Below are 16,994 nucleotides of genomic sequence, written 5' to 3'. Positions count from 1 at the left end.
CTGGTTATCCTTATCAATTGTAATGAGAATTGGATATTTCTCCCACTTTGTTAACCTCTAACTATGAAGGTAAGTTAAGTAAATGAATTAATTTTTATTCCTCAGGTCCTAGTCTTTCCTTGGGAAAAGTTAGAGTTATTGGAACTCGAATTAATTCTTAAAGAATTCCAATTTTCAATCAACAATGAGTTTGATAACTCAAGTGTCTCCAATGACTCAACCAAAGCCAAAAGGGAAAAATCTAAATTATTTATATAAATAAAAGAAAGCAATCATAATTCTGAAATACCTCAAATTATATTAAATAAAGAAATCAATTCTAACATGAAGTTCATAAGCCAATTAGGCAACATAACTAATACAAGCATTAAAGCATCTGAAAGTAAAGAGAAATATAAAATAAAAGGAATATTGAACCTGTGACTGAAGATGAGTTGAACTAAACTAATAGAAATCCTAAAATCCTAATCCTAAGAGAGAGGAGAGAACCTCTCTCTCTAAAAACTACATCTACTTCTAAAATTGTGAATTATGAAAAGCATGATTATGAATGGATGCATTCCCCCACTTTATAGCCTCTAATCTGTGTGTTCTGGGCTGAAAACTGGGTCAAAAACAGCCCAGAAATCGCCCCCTGTGATTTCTGTTACGTTCAGGTTGCGGCAAAGCGACGCGGAGGCATTGTCCACGCGTTAGCGTGGATTGAAGTTCGCAGATGCGACGCGGGTGCGTCATTCACGCGTTCGCGTCACCTAACTTCGGGGAAGCTATGGCAAATTATATATCGTTGCGAAGCCCTAGATGTTAGCTTTCCAATGCAACTGAAACCGCGTCGTTTGGACCCTTGTAGCTCAAGTTATGGTCGTTTGAGTGCCAGAAGGTCAGGCTGGACAGCTTTAGCAGTTCCTTCAGTTTCCTGTATTCCTTCCACTTTTGCTTGCTTTCTTTCCATCCTCTGAGCCATTCTTGCCCTGTAATCTCTAAAATCACTTAACACACATATCAAGGCATCTAATGGTAATAAGAGAGGATTAATATTAGCAATATAAGGGCCAAAGAAGCATGTTTTCAATCATAGCACAAAATCAGGAAGGAAAACATAAAGTATGCGATTAGTATGAATAAATGGGTAAAGAGTTGATAAAAACCACTTAATTAAGCATAAGATAAACCATAAAATAGTGGTTTATCATGGACCAATCAATTTGATCCTCAAGTCCTAGTCAACTCCTGTGGAAAGACTAGCTTTAGAGCGATCCAAATCAATCAGCAATTCCCAATTTTCAATCAACTGCTGAGTCTGATAACTCAGGTGTTACCAATTACTTAACCAAAGCAAAACGGGAATAAATCTTAAATTAAATTGGAAGCATTATAAATAGAATAAAACAATCATAAATCTAAAATACCTCAAATTATATTAAATAGAATATTCAAATCTAACATGGAAAGATTCATAAGCCAATTTGGCAACATAAATAATTAACAAGTAAAAGCATTAGAGTATCTAAAAGTAAAAGAGAAGCCTAAATTAAAGAAACATAAAACCTGGAATGGAGTAATAACCATAAACTAAGGGAAATCCTAATTCTAAAACCTGAGAGAAATCCTAAGAGAGAGGAGAGAGCCTCTCTCTCTCTAAAACTACATCTAAAACCTAAAATTGTGAATATAAAAGTTGTGTTTATGAATGGATTGATTCCCCCACTTTATAGCCTCTAATCTGTATTTTCTAGGCCGAAAATTGGGTCAAAAACAGCCCAGAAATTGCCTCCAGCGATTTCTGGTACGTACAGGTCGCTGCAAAGTCACACGGAAGCATCGTCCACGCGTTAGCATAGATTGGGTTTTTGCCAGGTCACGCGTCCGCATGATCCACGCGTTCGCGTTGTTTGGATTTAGGGTAGCTATAGCAAATTATATATCGTTATGAAGCCCCGGACGTTAGCTTTCCAACGCAACTAGAACCGCATCATTTAGACCTTTGTAGCTCAAGTTATGGTCGATTTAGTACCAAGAGGTCAGGTTGGACAGCTTTAGCAGTTCCTTCAATTTCTTGTATTCCTTCCACTTTTGCATGATTCCTTTCCATCCTCTAAGCCATTCCTGCCCTGTAATATCTGAAAACACTTAACACACACATCAAGGCATCGAATGATAATAAGAGAGGATTAAACATAGGAAATTTAAGACCAAAGAAACATGTTTTCAATCATAGCACAAAATTAGGAAGGAAAACGTATAACATGCGAATTGTATGAATAAGTGTGAGAATAATGGATAAAATTCACTAGATTAAGCACAGGATAAACCCTAAAAATGGGGTTTATCAGATCACTAGTATAAACTTCGGATAATTAATAAATAATTAACTAATAAATTAATTATGTGTCAAGAAAATCAGAAAATTAAATTTTATAATTTAGCGAGATAAAAATGATAAAAATACAAATTTTGACACTAATTTTAAAATTTTTGGCCCAAAAACGAGCCAACGGCTGAACCGGTTGGACCAAATCCAAATCGGACCCAAGGCACAACATATATATACCACATAACTCAACCATTCTTCCCCAAATCACAAAGGAATCATGCTGAACTTGAAAGGGGGAGGAACAAAACCTAACCCAAACTTCCATTTCAATCCTCCATATCTTTCAATATGGAGCTCCGATTGACGAGCCGTCAGCAGCCACGCGTTTGTCTTAGAATTCTCTTCGAAGCCACACTACAAGAAAAAACACCCATTCAGGTACACTTGAAAAGTGTAGCCAAAAGTGAAAAAAATGATGCATTAGACTACGGCTACGCTTTTTGGGCTACGGCTGCACTTTTTGGGGTGATTCCTATTCGGCCGTTGCCTAATCTCAAAGGCTACAATTTTCTGCACCAAGGGCTACGCTTTTGGCATTTGGAAATAGGTTACGCTTTTCAAGTGATGCTGTCCAAGACCAAAGGCTACGCTTTTCAGCTTTCATTTTTCCAGAATAGGCTACGTTTTTCAACGCTACTGCATCACTTGTAAGGCGTAACCACATTGTATACCATAGCTACTTTTTATAAGCGTAGCCTTAGGTCCCTCTTTTTTTTTGTATATTATAGCTATTGTATATAAGTGTAGCCTTAGATCCCTCATTGTTTTTTTTCTATATATATATATATATATATTCTAATAATCTTTTTTTCTAAAACCTAATATTTAGTAATATGATTATATATATAATCCTATTTTTTAATTAAATTAGTCAAAAATTATAAAATAAAAATAAATACATAATAATACCATACAATATTCTTTAAATAATAAAAATTATCCTTTAACAAAATATATTTATAATGAACTAAAAATATTGGGAGGATCATAAATGAGTATTCATACATTTCACACTAAATTAAACATACCCATATCAAAATATACATTAGACCACTTAGAATTTACTACTAATAAACTATAAAAAACCAAAATATTGTATCCTACATAAGTATCATCTAATAAAAGTTATTAATCTTCTGATAGAAGAGAAAAAACAAATTGATGTCAAATAGAGAACCTAACATCTGCGACTGAATTGAACATATATTGAAGCAAATTCTTGGCTTCTCCCATTGAGCGCAACTGATTCCGGCGTCCTCTATTCGTAAAGGCCCGATCTCATTTTTTTGCCTCGGAAAGCTGAGAAGTCATTGCCACAAGTGAATTAGATGATATGCTTAACATGCCTTCAAAGAAAAGAGTGCATGTGTCTCCATATGTCTGAAAGAGCTGGAAGATTGATGGTTTAGAGGTTACAGTAAACTCTTGTTGCAAGTATAGTTACTAAACCAAGCAATCAACCTTTCTTACAAAAGTTTTGGTTGTCACAAGTAACAAACCCCTTTTTTAAAATTGATAACCGAGTATTTAAACCTCGGGTCGTCTTCTCAAGGAATTGCAGGGAGGTGTTCTTATTATTGGTTATGAGTCTTGTAAATTGGGGGGTTTTGGAAAGAAAGAGCAAGTAATGTAAGGTAACAAGTCGTTAAAATAATAAATAACAAAGCTCTTGGCAAGGTATAAGAACTGGAAGTCCTATCCTAGTTATCCTTATCAATTGTGATGAGAATTAGATTTTTCTCCCACTTTGTTAACCTCTAACTATGAAGGTAAGTTAAATAGATGAATTAATTTTTATTCCTCAGATCCTAGTCTTTCCTTGGAAAAAGTTAGAGTTATTGGAACTTGAATTAATTCTTGAAGAATTCCAATTTTCAATCAACAATGAGTTTGATAACTCAAGTGTCTCCAATTATTTAACCAAAGCCAAAAGGGGAAATATCTAAATTAAATTAAAAGCATTCATATAAATAAAGCAAAGCAAAATTAAATCTGAAAATACCTCGAATTGCATTAACAAAAGAAATCAAATCTAACATGGATATTCATAAATTAAATTGAGAAAATAAATAAAAAGAACATTGAACCTGGGATTGAGAGTCACTCCTAAAACTAAGAGAAATCCTAAACCCTAATCCTAAGAGAGAGGAGAGAACCTCTCTCTCTAAAAACTACATCTACTCCTAAAATTGTGAATATGAAAGCTTGATTATGAATGGATGAATTCTCCCACTTTATAGCCTCTAATCTGTGTGTTCTGGGCTATAAACTGGGTCAAAAGCAGCCCAGAAATTGCCCCCTGCGATTTTTGTTATGTTCAGGTCGCGGGCAAGTGACGCGGAGGCGTCGTCCACGCATCCGTGCGGATTGAAGTTCGCAGATGCGACGCGGGCGCGTCATTCACGCGTTCGCGTTGCCTAACTTCGGAGCAGCTATGACAAATTATATATCAAATCGAAGCCCTCGACGTTAGCTTTCCAACGCAACTGAAACCGTGACGTTTGGATTTCTGTAGCTAAAGTTATAGTTGTTTGAGTGCGAAGAGGTCAGGCTGGACAGCTTAGCAGTTTCTCTAACTTCTTGTATTCCTTCCACTTTTGCATGCTTCCTTTCTATCCTCTGAGCCATTCCTGTCCTGTAATCTCTGAAATCACTTAACACACATATCAAGGCATCTAATGGTGATAAGAGAGGATTAATATTAGTAATTTAAAGCTCAAAGAAGTATGTTTTCAATCATAGCACAAAAATCAGGAAGGAAAATATAAAGCATACGATTAGTATGAATAAATGGGTAAAGAGTTGATAAAAATAACTCAATTAAGCATAAGATAAACCATAAAATAGTGGTTTATCAACCTCCCCACACTTAAATATTAGCATGTCCTCATGCTACGCTCAAGAGAAGCTATAAAAGAAGTGAAGAGGAATGGTAGAATGTATGAAATGCAACCTATCTTATATGAATGCAACTACATGCAAAATGTTTCTACCTACTTGGTTAAAAGTAAATAAGCTCTTCAAGACAAACATAAATAAGATTTTACTAATTCAAATCATACAATAAAAGACAAGTAAACTTGTAAGAAGATAGCTAATGAAAGCAGGGAACATAGAATCAAGCATTGAACCCTTACTGGTAGTGTATATCACTCTAGTCTCTCAAGTGTATAGGGTAATTCACTCTACTCTTCTCTAATCATGCTTTCTAAACCTTGTTCTTCATCTAACCAATCAACAAATATTTAGCATACTGATGCAAACATCATGAGGTCTTTTTAAGGTTGTAATGGGGCTAAGGTAAGGGTGAGGATATATGTATGGCCAAGTGAGCTATAATATGAATCTTTAATTAGCCTAAGCTCTCACCTAATATACATATACTCTATATACTTTTAAATTCATGCCTAGCTACCCATAATTCCCACTTTTATATGATTCCCATACTCATGTACCAAAATTTTGATATTTCTTTACTTTTATCACATGTGCATTGATCTTTTTATTAACTTAGCATTGGGATAATTTTGTCCCCTTATTTATTTACTTATTTATTGAATATTTTTGGATTTTTCTCTCTCTTTTTTTTTGTAGAGAAATAAACAGAACTTATCAATGCACATGGATTTTTCATTATTTTTTTATTTTGGTTTTTTATGAGTAGGTTCCCAAATTCCCAATATTCAAATAAATTAGAAACATGATACATTCCCTTATTAACCCATGTTCCCACAATTTCCCCACACTTAGTTGATGCACAATCTCTATCTTAAGCTAACCAAAGATTCAATTGGGGTATTTAATTTGTTTTTCTGCTTAAGGCTAGTGATGTGGTAAAATACAGAACAAATGGAAATTAAAAGGCTCAAGGTGGCAAACAAAGGTGTTTGAAAGGGTATGCTTATTTGGGATAAGTGAGCTAAAATCAAACAATGGCCTCAATCATATGCAAGCATGTAAATACACTAAATATTGGACATATAGAATGGAACAAAGCAAAGATTGCAATCATAGAGAAGAAAACACACAAGAATAAAAATTTATGGTTAAATAATGTAACCATATAAATAAGCTCAAAATCTCACAGGTTGTGTGTTCTTTAACTCAAAAACCATGTTCCAAATACAACTTCTGATAAGTTTAACACAAAAATTTTGATTTTAAATTAGTGAAATTTTTCAAAAATAGGGTCTTTAAAAAGAAACTTATTATTTCTCAACCAAGCAGTAGCTAAATGTATAAAATCAAACAAACATGCGATTAAACATGCAAATGCAATAATGAACAAACAAAGAAAATAAAACAATGGTGTTGAAAAGAAGAAAATAGCTAACCCATGGAGATCGGTATCGACCTCCCCACACTTAAAGATTGCACCGTCCTCGGTGCATGCTGAGATGTGCAGGTGGACGGGTTGTTCCAACTGATACTTTTCTTCAAGGATTGTGCAGATGGACTTGTTTGTCTCCCCTTATAGAAGTTTCTCCCTTTTTCCGTCTTCGGTGGCTAGCCTGAAAGAAGAGAAAAAGAAGAATAGTAACCCAAAAATAAAGATAAAATAAAATATGGTTGGGTTAATGCCAGATAATAAGGGTCTCAATTACATGGTAGCTACAGCATGCAAATGAGAAAACAGTAGAAGTACATGGCAAATCAAGAATGCAAAAGTTTGCAAAAATAGGGAAGAGGGTGTGGGTAAGGTGAGATAATATAAATTCATGTCAATGTAAAAGTAATACAGGTATAAAAGATTGGCATTGATAAAAATAAATATTAGCTATCCAGAATAAAACAAGTCACTAAGCACCCAAAATAATTCAAGAGAAGATGCAACAGTTAAATAAGAAAATTAACACCAAAGGAAAAATAATGAATTTAGAAAAGAAAAGAAAAATATGTACAAAATTAAGATGCAATGAATGAAATATTCAAATAAATTAAGTAAAATAAAGTGAAAAATAAGAAGAATGAGAAGGGAAAGAAAAGATAAGATATTTGGCAAATTAGGATAAGCTGTGCGGCGCAAGCGACGCGGACGCGTGGGGCACACGGTCGCGTGACTTGCACTTATACGGATTGACACGGTCGCGTCGGTCACTGACGAGAGAACTTTTGCGAGGTCTAGAAATTTCCGGATAAATCCTCGTTGCAAGTATAGTTTCTAAACCTTCAAAAGTCCTTTCGTACAAATGTTTTGGGTGTCACAAGTAACAAACCCCTTAAAAATTGTTAACCGAGTATTCAAACCTCGGGTTGTCTTCTCAAGGAACTGTGAGGAAGTATGTTCTTATTATTGGTTATAAAGGTTGTAATCGGGGTTTAGAAGGTGAGAAGCAAGTAATTTAAATGACGAGTGAATTAAATGGCAATTAAAAATAAATAATAACTGTAAAACAACTTTTGGCAAGATAAAGGAAATTAGAGGTCCAACTTAGTTATCTCTCTCAACTATAATGAAAGTTGAATCTAAACTCCACTTGGTCAACCTTTACCTGGGCAAAGGAAAGTCAAGGGACTAATTAAATTGACCTTTGAATCCTAATTATTTCCTAAGAAAAGGTTGAGATTATTTAAGTTCAGCTCAATTAGCAAGATAACGATTATCAATTACGTTGAGTTTAATAACTGTTGAGTTACTGAATTCTTAACCAGGACCAAAAGGGGAAAAAAGTAAAATTGCTGAAATAATAAAAACGTCCTTAGATGGGAAGCAATGATAACTTAAATCAAAGAGAACAATCATAAACTGAAAATACCTCAAATATCATTAATTCAAATAACTGTCTGTAACATGGAATAATTCATAATTCAAATTATAATAATCAATTCAAATATTAGAATCAAATAAATAAAAGTAAAATTGAAATAAAAGAACATTAAAACCTGGATCGAGAGTCACTCTTAAAACAAGAAGAAATCCTAAATCCTAAAAGAGAGAGAAGGAGAAGATCTCCCTCTCAACTAAATCTAAATCATTGAAAACTAAAATTATGCGAGCTCCCTCTCTGAATGGATGCATTCCCACACTTTATAACCTCTGGTCTATGCTGTCTGTACTTGGATCTGGGCCAAAAAGGGCTTCAGAATTCGCTGGGGGCGTATTCTGTAATTTCTGGTGCGTGGCCTCTGTCACGCGTCTGCGTGGGTCACGCGGTCGTGTCATTTGGAGCTTTTCCTTTGCACACGGTCGCGTCAGTCATGCGGCCGCGTCGCTGCTGATTCGTGCTTGGCACGCAATCGCGTCATCCATGCGATCGCGTGAATACCAGTTTCCTTCAAAGCTCCATTTTGCTTTCTCCTTCCATTTTTGTATGTTTCCTTTTTCATCCTTTAAGTCATTCAGCCTTAGGAAACCTGAAGCTACTCAACACACTAATCACGGCATCGAATGGAAATAAAGGTAATTAAAATAATTAATTTTAAAGCTTAGGAAACATGTTTTTCACAATATGACATAATAAGGAAGGGAAAGTAAAACCATGCAATTAATGTGAATAAGTAGGTGAAGAGTTGAATAAATCACTCTAATTAAAGTACAAAAGAACTCATGAAATATGGGTTTATCAGTCACGCGGTCGCGTGACCCGTTTTATGCCACTGGCGCGAGGGTAGCCTTGCACTCGCACAACTCTCTGTTCAAAATCATTAATTGCCAAATATTGGGTGACGCGATCGTGTGGGGCATGCGATCGCGTGAGTGGCCATTATGAGGATATGACGCGGTCGCGTCGGTCACGCGTCCGCATGGGAAGAATTATGCGTTCAGCACTAATCCAGCACCACTCTAGCACAACTTTCGGTCGTGCACCCTTTTCACGTCGAAATCCAAGGCACGCGGCCGCGTGAGTGACGCGGTCGCATGGGAGGCCAATGTTCCCAAGTGACGCGGACGCGTCAGCGACGCTGCCGTGTCGCGTGCGTGTTTTTTTTTTTTTTTTAATGTAATTTTGTAGTATGCAATATGCAGTGCTAATGTAGATGCTATGAAAACTTCTAGGTTCAATGAAAATAAAATAAAATAAAAATAAACAACACGAAATAAAATTGAAAAAGAACGATCATACCATGGTGGGTTGTCTCCCACCTAGCACTTTTAGTTAAAGTCCTTAAGTTGGACATTTGATGAGCTTCCTGTTATGGTGGCTTGTGCTTGAACTCATCCAGGAATCTCCACCAATGTTTGTAATTCCAATGGCCTCCGGGATCCCAAACAAGGCATGTAAAGCCCTTGAGTAGTTTTAAACAGGTCCTCAGGCTTCCAGTGTGCTGAATGTCAGAACAGACTCAAGGATCCCAAACTTTGCTTTTACACCCGTCTTTGTGTTGATCATCATGATTCCATCCGGGTAGCAAGCAATCTGAATTCTCACTAAAGCGGCCAAACAACTTCCTATACCCATTCAGTTGAGCTTTACACCAATCCTTGCATTTAACCTTTGAGCTTCCAACCATAATAAACCTTGCAGGACAATTCTTACCACTGACCATCTTCCTCTTACTCTTAATGTCATAAAGAGCTCTAAGTTGACCATCCGTCTCCAGTAGCCCATATTCAAGTGGAATTAGAAAGCTAAGGGATATGAATTTTACCCACTTAAATGTTGTGAAGGATGATGGCAAATTAGGGGGAGGGGTCTCCAATAACTTCGGCAAGGTGATTTCAAGCTCCACTCCCTTGTGTTTTTTGATAACTTCCACCTCTTTGCAAACTTCTTTAATTTCAACCTCTTCCTCTTGGTAGCTTTCTTCCAATTCAATCTCTTCTTCATTACTTACCAAGGGCATAGGAGGTTGTGCTTCTTCTTCTTGAATCTCTATCTCTTGATCAGCCTCTACAAAGTCTTCAACCATGATCTGCCTTGGAGGTTGTATGCTCTTCTCAACATGAACATCAACATCAAACACCGTGGAAGGAGGCTCTGTGACTGGACTTTCCAATGGAGGTACAGCATCTCTTAAGTTTGCAACCACTTCTTCCTTTTTAATAATTGCTGCTTTGTATGGTTGGAAAGAAAGTGCACTAGTGCTTGAGGGTTGAATATTGGAGGTAGAGGGTTGGTTCATACGGGATATAAGATTTTGGAGTGTAGAGGTGAGACCAATGATGTTAGAGATGAGTGTATTGTTATCCAATAGAGGTTGGGGTGGATCTATGTATGGCTCATTCGGTTCATAGGGTGGTTGGTATGGTGGATGTGGGTTAGGGTCATATGGAGGTGTTTGGTGGTAAGGGGCTTGTGAGTATGGTAGTCCAGAGTTATTTTGAGTAGAGGGTTCATAGGCATATGGTGGTGGTTGTTGATAGTCCATTGGAGGTGGTTGTTGCCATGAGGGTTGATCAAATCCTTGTGGCTCCTCCCATCTTTGATTGTTCCAACCTTGATGCCTGTTCTCCTTGTAATTTCCTCTTCCTGCAACATAATTGTAACCAGACTCATAGCCAAAGGGGTGAGAGTTCATAATAGCAAATAAAAATTAAAAACGAAAATAAAAGCAAATTTTTAAATTAAAAGGTTATTTAAATTTTGAATTTTGAAATTTGAATTTTGAAACTTGAAATTTGAAATTTGATTTTTGAAATAAGATAAGATAACTAAATTTTTTGAAAAATTTTTGAAATTTTTTTTAATAACTAAATAAAAACCAATAACCTCTTAATTTATGAAAAAAAGCAAAAAATAAAAACAAATAAACAAGCAAAAAGCAAATATTTACAATAACCAATAATAAGGCACACGTTTGCAACTCCCCGGCAACGGCGCCATTTTGAAAGAGCCGGAAGATTGATGGCTTAGAGGTTATAGTAAACTCTCGTTGCAAGTATAGTTACAAAACCAAGCAATCAACCTTTCTTACAAAAGTTTTGGTTGTCACAAGTAACAACCCCTTTTTTTAAAATTGATAACCGAGTATTTAAACCTCGGGTCGTCTTCTCAAGGAATTGCAGGGAGGTGTTCTTATTATTGGTTATGAGTCTTGTAAATTGGGGGGTTTTGGAAAGAAAGAGCAAGTAATATAAGGTAACAAGTCGTTAAAATAATAAATAACAAAGCTCTTGGCAAGGTATAAGAACTGGAAGTCCTATCCTAGTTATCCTTATCAATTGTGATGAGAATTGGATTTTTCTCCCACTTTGTTAACCTCTAACTATGAAGGTAAGTTAAGTAGATGAATTAATTTTTATTCCTCAGATCCTAGTCTTTCCTTGGGAAAAGTTAGAGTTATTGGAACTTGAATTAATTCTTGAAGAATTCCAATTTTCAATCAACAATGAGTTTGATAACTCAAGTGTCTCCAATTACTTAACCAAAGCCAAAAGGAGAAATATCTAAATTAAATTAAAAGCATTCATATAAATAAAGTAAAGCAAAATTAAATCTGAAAATACCTCGAATTGCATTAACAAAAGAAATCAAATCTAACATGGATATTCATAAATTAAATTGAGAAAATAAATAAAAAGAACATTGAACCTGGGATTGAGAGTCACTCCTAAAACTAAGAGAAATCCTAAATCCTAATCCTAAGAGAGAGGAGAGAACCTCTCTCTCTAAAAACTACATCTACTCCTAAAATAGTGAATATGAAAGCTTGATTATGAATGGATGCATTCCTCCACTTTATAGCCTCTAATCTGTGTGTTCTGGGCTGAAAACTGGGTCAAAAGCAGCCCAGAAATCGCCCCCTGCGATTTTTGTTACGTTCAGGTCGCGGGCAAGTGACGTGGAGGTGTCGTCCACGCGTCCGCGCGGATTGAAGTTTGCAGATGCGACGCAGGCGTGTCATTCATGCATTTGCGTCGTCTAACTTTGGGGCAGCTATGGCAAATTATATATAAAATCAAAGCCCCGAACGTTAGCTTTCCAATGCAACGGAAACCGCGTCGTTTGGACCTCTGTAGCTACAGTTATAGCCGTTTGAGTGCGAAGAGGTCAGGCTGGATAGCTTAGCAGTTTCTCCAACTTCTTGTATTCTTTCCACTTTTGCATGCTTCCTTTCTATCCTCTGAGCCATTCCTGCCTTGTAATCTCTGAAATCGCTTAACACACATATCAAGGTATCTAATGGTGATAAGAGAGGATTAATATTAGTAATTTAAAGCTCAAAGAAGCATGTTTTCAATCATAGCACAAAAATCAGGAAGGAAAACATAAAGCATGCGATTAGTATGAATAAATGGGTAAAGAGTTGATAAAAACCACTCAATTAAGCATAAGATAAACCATAAAATAGTGGTTTATCAATGTCAGCGAGCATTAGTGACATATTAGTAAAGTTAACTTACCAACTTGACTCATAGTGATATCTTTCAAGAACTAAATTGAAAGTATTGAATCTTTAATCAGTTTAATGAAGCATATAGACTTATGTGTGATTTTTGATAATCCAATTTAAATATTATCTCGTGAATCAAGTCACGTGAGACCAAATAGGTTAATTGACACTACTTACCAATACCTTCAATGATAGTTTTTCATCACTTAGAACAGGCAATTTGCTTCTGAAAACTAGCTTTGATACATCAGGTGCCTTTGATGACCTGCATTATTATCCAACAACTCATATATTTTGTCACTTTCTCCTAATAAAGGAAGAAACAAATATGAATGATGATGATTCATTAGTTAATAGTACCTAGTTTCATCAACACAGAAGAAAGTAGAAGTAGAAGTAGTAATAGTTGTAGTAGTTGATGTTCTATTTCCATAATTTGAAAGACGGAAATAAATTGGTGTTAGTTCAGAAAGTTGGTCATTTGCAATAGCCAAAATTTCAAATGGTCCAAAAACCCTTCTCTCAATCACACCAACTCCACACCCTTCAAAATTTAGAGTCCTCCTTATTCACAATCCCTTCTGATCCCAACAATTCTATTTCAAATTCAGCAAATATGTCCAACTAAACAACAAAAAATAAATAAATAAATAAAAATAAGGAAAATGTAAAGTAAAACCATGATTACTGTGAGATACAAGTTGTAACAATGCAACCAATAACTATGGAAAAATCCTGTGTTGCAGGGCCAATGTGTAATGGCACTACTGTGCCAAGTTTAACCAATAATTCCTTAAATTCATCACTGCTAAGTCTCAAGCTCTCTATTTCTTCCACTGGCCATTAAAGCAAATTAGTTCCAGTCTTCTTGTCATACAATACTGTTCACGAAATAGTCTGATTCCAGCACCCAAAACACAAACATTTGTGGATTAGAGATTCTTACTAATTAAAGTAATTTACCCATCAATATATAAGATTAAATTACAATGTGTCAAACTTTTAAAGTTGACTCCTTGTGCTACTAAAGTACTTGTTTTCTATTTTCTTTCTTTTCCTTTTGAATTCAGGTATTATCATATTAAAATTGGTACAGTAGGTCAGTAGTACATGTTTGAAAGTGTCATTTGAAACTTGAAGTAGATTCACAAAAATCAGGACTGAGAATTATTAGATAAACATTACCAATCAAGAACACATAACACAACATAAGGAACCAAAAAAAGATAAACATTACCAGACACTTAACATCGATAACACGACATAAGATCTTCGATGGAAGATCGTATTTGGGAGATTTCTGGTTCTTCATCTGCCTCAAATCTTGTTCTGTAGGTTCTGGAAACTACAAAAGAAAAAAATTAAAATTATATAACACTTACTAAATCCCTTAAGGCTTAAATTTGAAAGCATACATAGCACAAAAATGGAAAAAAATGAAATTCACAAACAAAATCAAAAACAAGGTAAAGAAGTGTATATCATACCAATTCAATATGACCTTGAGGGAAATAGAAAACTCTGTCTTGAACACAAGGAACATCCATTAATGGCCCTGCACACAGCCTCCATAGCTCTCTAAACAAATCATCACCAGCCCCATCTGCCACAAAACAAAACACAAACATGTTGAAAACTTTGCATGGTTTTTTTCAGACCAAAGTTGGAAACTTTTTTCTCTTATTTTTGCATTAAGCTCTTCCTTAGTAACCTCCATGTTCACAAGGCAAAAGGGCCATTCACTTCATATTGAAAAATTAAAGGAAAACATTAAAAATGAAGGGTCCCAACAACATTAGTCAATTGCTAAAAGAACACAGACATTACTCTTTTTTAACTCAACACTCACATCAACCAAACATGGTAACAACAAAACCACATGAAAATAAATAAATAAGTGGGAGATATTGAGCAGAGAAAGAGATATTATTAGATCCATTAAGACTTAAAAGAGTCAACTATCTAAGGTAAAGAGTCAACCATAGTCTCTTGAAACTCAGCTCCAAGATAGTCACTAGAAATATGGAACCAGTTATCCAATAACAAGTAGTTTGCCACAGTACCCAGAAATATATAGATAATAATAAGAGACAATCAAGAAGACACGAAAGGAGAGAATGAAGGGCACAAACCTCATTTTGGATCCTGTTGCATAAAGATTCAACCATAAATAAACAGAAGGGCTGGAGAATTTCAAAGACGGGATCAATCAAGTCAGTTTACCAACTTCTATTTGTAATAAATCCCATTTCAATTTGGTTTCCTTTCTTATCAACAACAGAACCAACTTTCTCACCAATAAAAGTCCTCGACTCATATATATCCACCTGATCGAGAGCAATTAGAAGTAAACATACTAGATAAAATGCATTAGCTAGAATATCCTAATAAATTTAACACTATAATTGTGTTAAGAAACTGACCAAATCACTCCCCTTTGCTTCAAAAATCAAGTTTACCATGTACACCATAACATCCAATTTCAAAATAACATTTTCTTCGTTCCATACTGATAAGTCGCTTTGACTTTTCACATATATTCATAAATCAAAGTATCAAAATGACTTATAAAATATGAAATGGAGGAAGTGTGATATTAAAGATTAAAGGAGCTGAACCTCGTGTCCTTGATCCAAGAGTTCCACTGTAGTTGACATGCCAGAAAGCCCAGTTCTAATGATGGCAACTTTCAGGTTTGGTCCTTGATAATGTTCTGGCTCCGGCAAAAACAGCCCTTTTGGCGCTGGCAGGAAACCATTTCATTTGTCAAACTTACAGCTCAGCTCAATTACTTAATAACTAAACCTGGTAACATGGCAAACCAGATTCATTGATAAGCTCACACCACTCCCCTATGACATGTGTTGCGTATTCAGGTTTGAGACTTGATTAGGGTCAATAGTGGATGAGAACTCTTAATATTTTGTGTATAGCTGTGTGTGTAGTATAGGTGTGTGTTGTGATATTATAATACTCAAAATTATAGGCTATCCAATTTATGACAAAAAAAAAACATAAATAGAAAACTGAAATATAACACGAGTAACATGTTGAATATGCATCTAGCATACATAGTAATTTAAAATATTTAATAATTGGACTTACAATGTTCCAGCGAATTGTGTGCTAAGATAAGCTTGGTCTTCAGGGAAGAACCTGGCAAGGCCAAAGTCTCCAATCTTGGGATGAAACTTATGATCAAGAAGAATGTTACTTGCTTTGATGTCTCGGTGAACAATTCTTAGATGTGAATTCTCATGAAGGTACTGCAATCCCCTTGCCACGCTTAGAACAATTTGGAACCTAGTGCTCCAATTCAGGAATCGATCAGCATTGTTCCCTGCATGAGGGGAACATTCAAAGTTTCAATTTGCTCTGTTTGACCAATCCTAAGCTCTTGTGGGAATTAAAAAAAGAAGGGATACCATATATGAAGAGGTCCAAACTTCTGTATTCACAATCCTAACCATCCTTCACAATCCAGTATTCACCTACAGGCACAGAAATTCAGCAAAAATTAATGAAATTGAAAGTTCAAATGCTCCCCTTCCCTCTCTTCCAGTCCAATACAACTTCTAAAATATATTATTGCCTGCAGAGACATTGAAATTGAAATTGAAATGAGAATGAAATGAAAGTTGAAGAGGGAGAGAGAGAGATAGAGGTTAGGAGTACGGACAGGAGCACGACAAGCCCTAGCTGCGGCGGCGGCTTCAATCGACCCCAGGAGCGACGACAGTGCATGGCGGAACAGCCTCCTCTCTTGCGTCGTATCTTCATCCTCTCTCTCCATCTCGTTTGCAAATCGTCTCTCTCTCTCCCCTCCGGGATCCCTCCTCCACGATGGCAATGGCGGCGGCTGCAGCGACGTTGCGGCGGTGACCCCCTCTCACTCTCTATTCTCTCGATCGCACTCTCTCATCTCCGTCTCCCTCCTCTCCTCCCTCTGGTTTACTCTTTCTCTCGGATCTGGGTGTGTGTGTGTGTGAAAGGGGGCGTGGTGGCGGTGGTGAGTGATGGTGAGAATGAGTGTGAGTGTGTGGGTGTGTGTTAGGGTTAGGGTTTTGAACAATTAATTCGAAGGTGATTTACAAAGGTGAAGGGCAAAACTTTTTTCTGATCAGATGTCGAATGTGAGGGTATTCGAAGGTGATTGTGATTTAGTGATAAGGAAAAGAAAAATTACTAAGTGTTTGGGTGCATTTAGCCTAGATACATTAGGCTACGTTTTTAAAGTGCAGTCAAAATATAACAAATATGTTACTCTTTAAAAGCGCTTCCTTTGGTATGAAAAGTGTACCCATAGATATCAACATAAGGCTACGCTTTATAAGTGATTTCTATT

At 36.0% G+C, this 16,994-nt stretch overlaps 2 long non-coding RNA genes across 3 annotated transcripts; both read right to left on the bottom strand.

The window, feature by feature from the left end:
• LOC110264591 lies at positions 13,764-14,796 on the bottom strand. Its single transcript, XR_002350764.1, has 3 exons — positions 14,782-14,796; positions 14,137-14,252; positions 13,764-13,994 (listed from the first exon to the last, which is right to left on the bottom strand). It is a non-coding gene; the product is annotated as an uncharacterized LOC110264591 (long non-coding RNA).
• On the bottom strand, positions 15,346-16,436 carry LOC110264590. 2 transcript variants are annotated; one of them, XR_002350763.1, is made up of 3 exons: positions 16,075-16,436; positions 15,755-15,989; positions 15,346-15,392 (listed from the first exon to the last, which is right to left on the bottom strand). It is a non-coding gene; the product is annotated as an uncharacterized LOC110264590 (long non-coding RNA). The 2 variants fall into 2 exon arrangements; XR_002350762.1 differs by having other exon boundaries at positions 15,377-15,454.

This window comes from Arachis ipaensis, chromosome B07, assembly GCF_000816755.2.
Source record: "Arachis ipaensis cultivar K30076 chromosome B07, Araip1.1, whole genome shotgun sequence".
Taxonomy (NCBI): Eukaryota; Viridiplantae; Streptophyta; class Magnoliopsida; order Fabales; family Fabaceae; genus Arachis; species Arachis ipaensis.
Note: the sequence above shows the minus strand (reverse complement) of the source record. Positions and strands in the feature narration are given on the sequence as shown.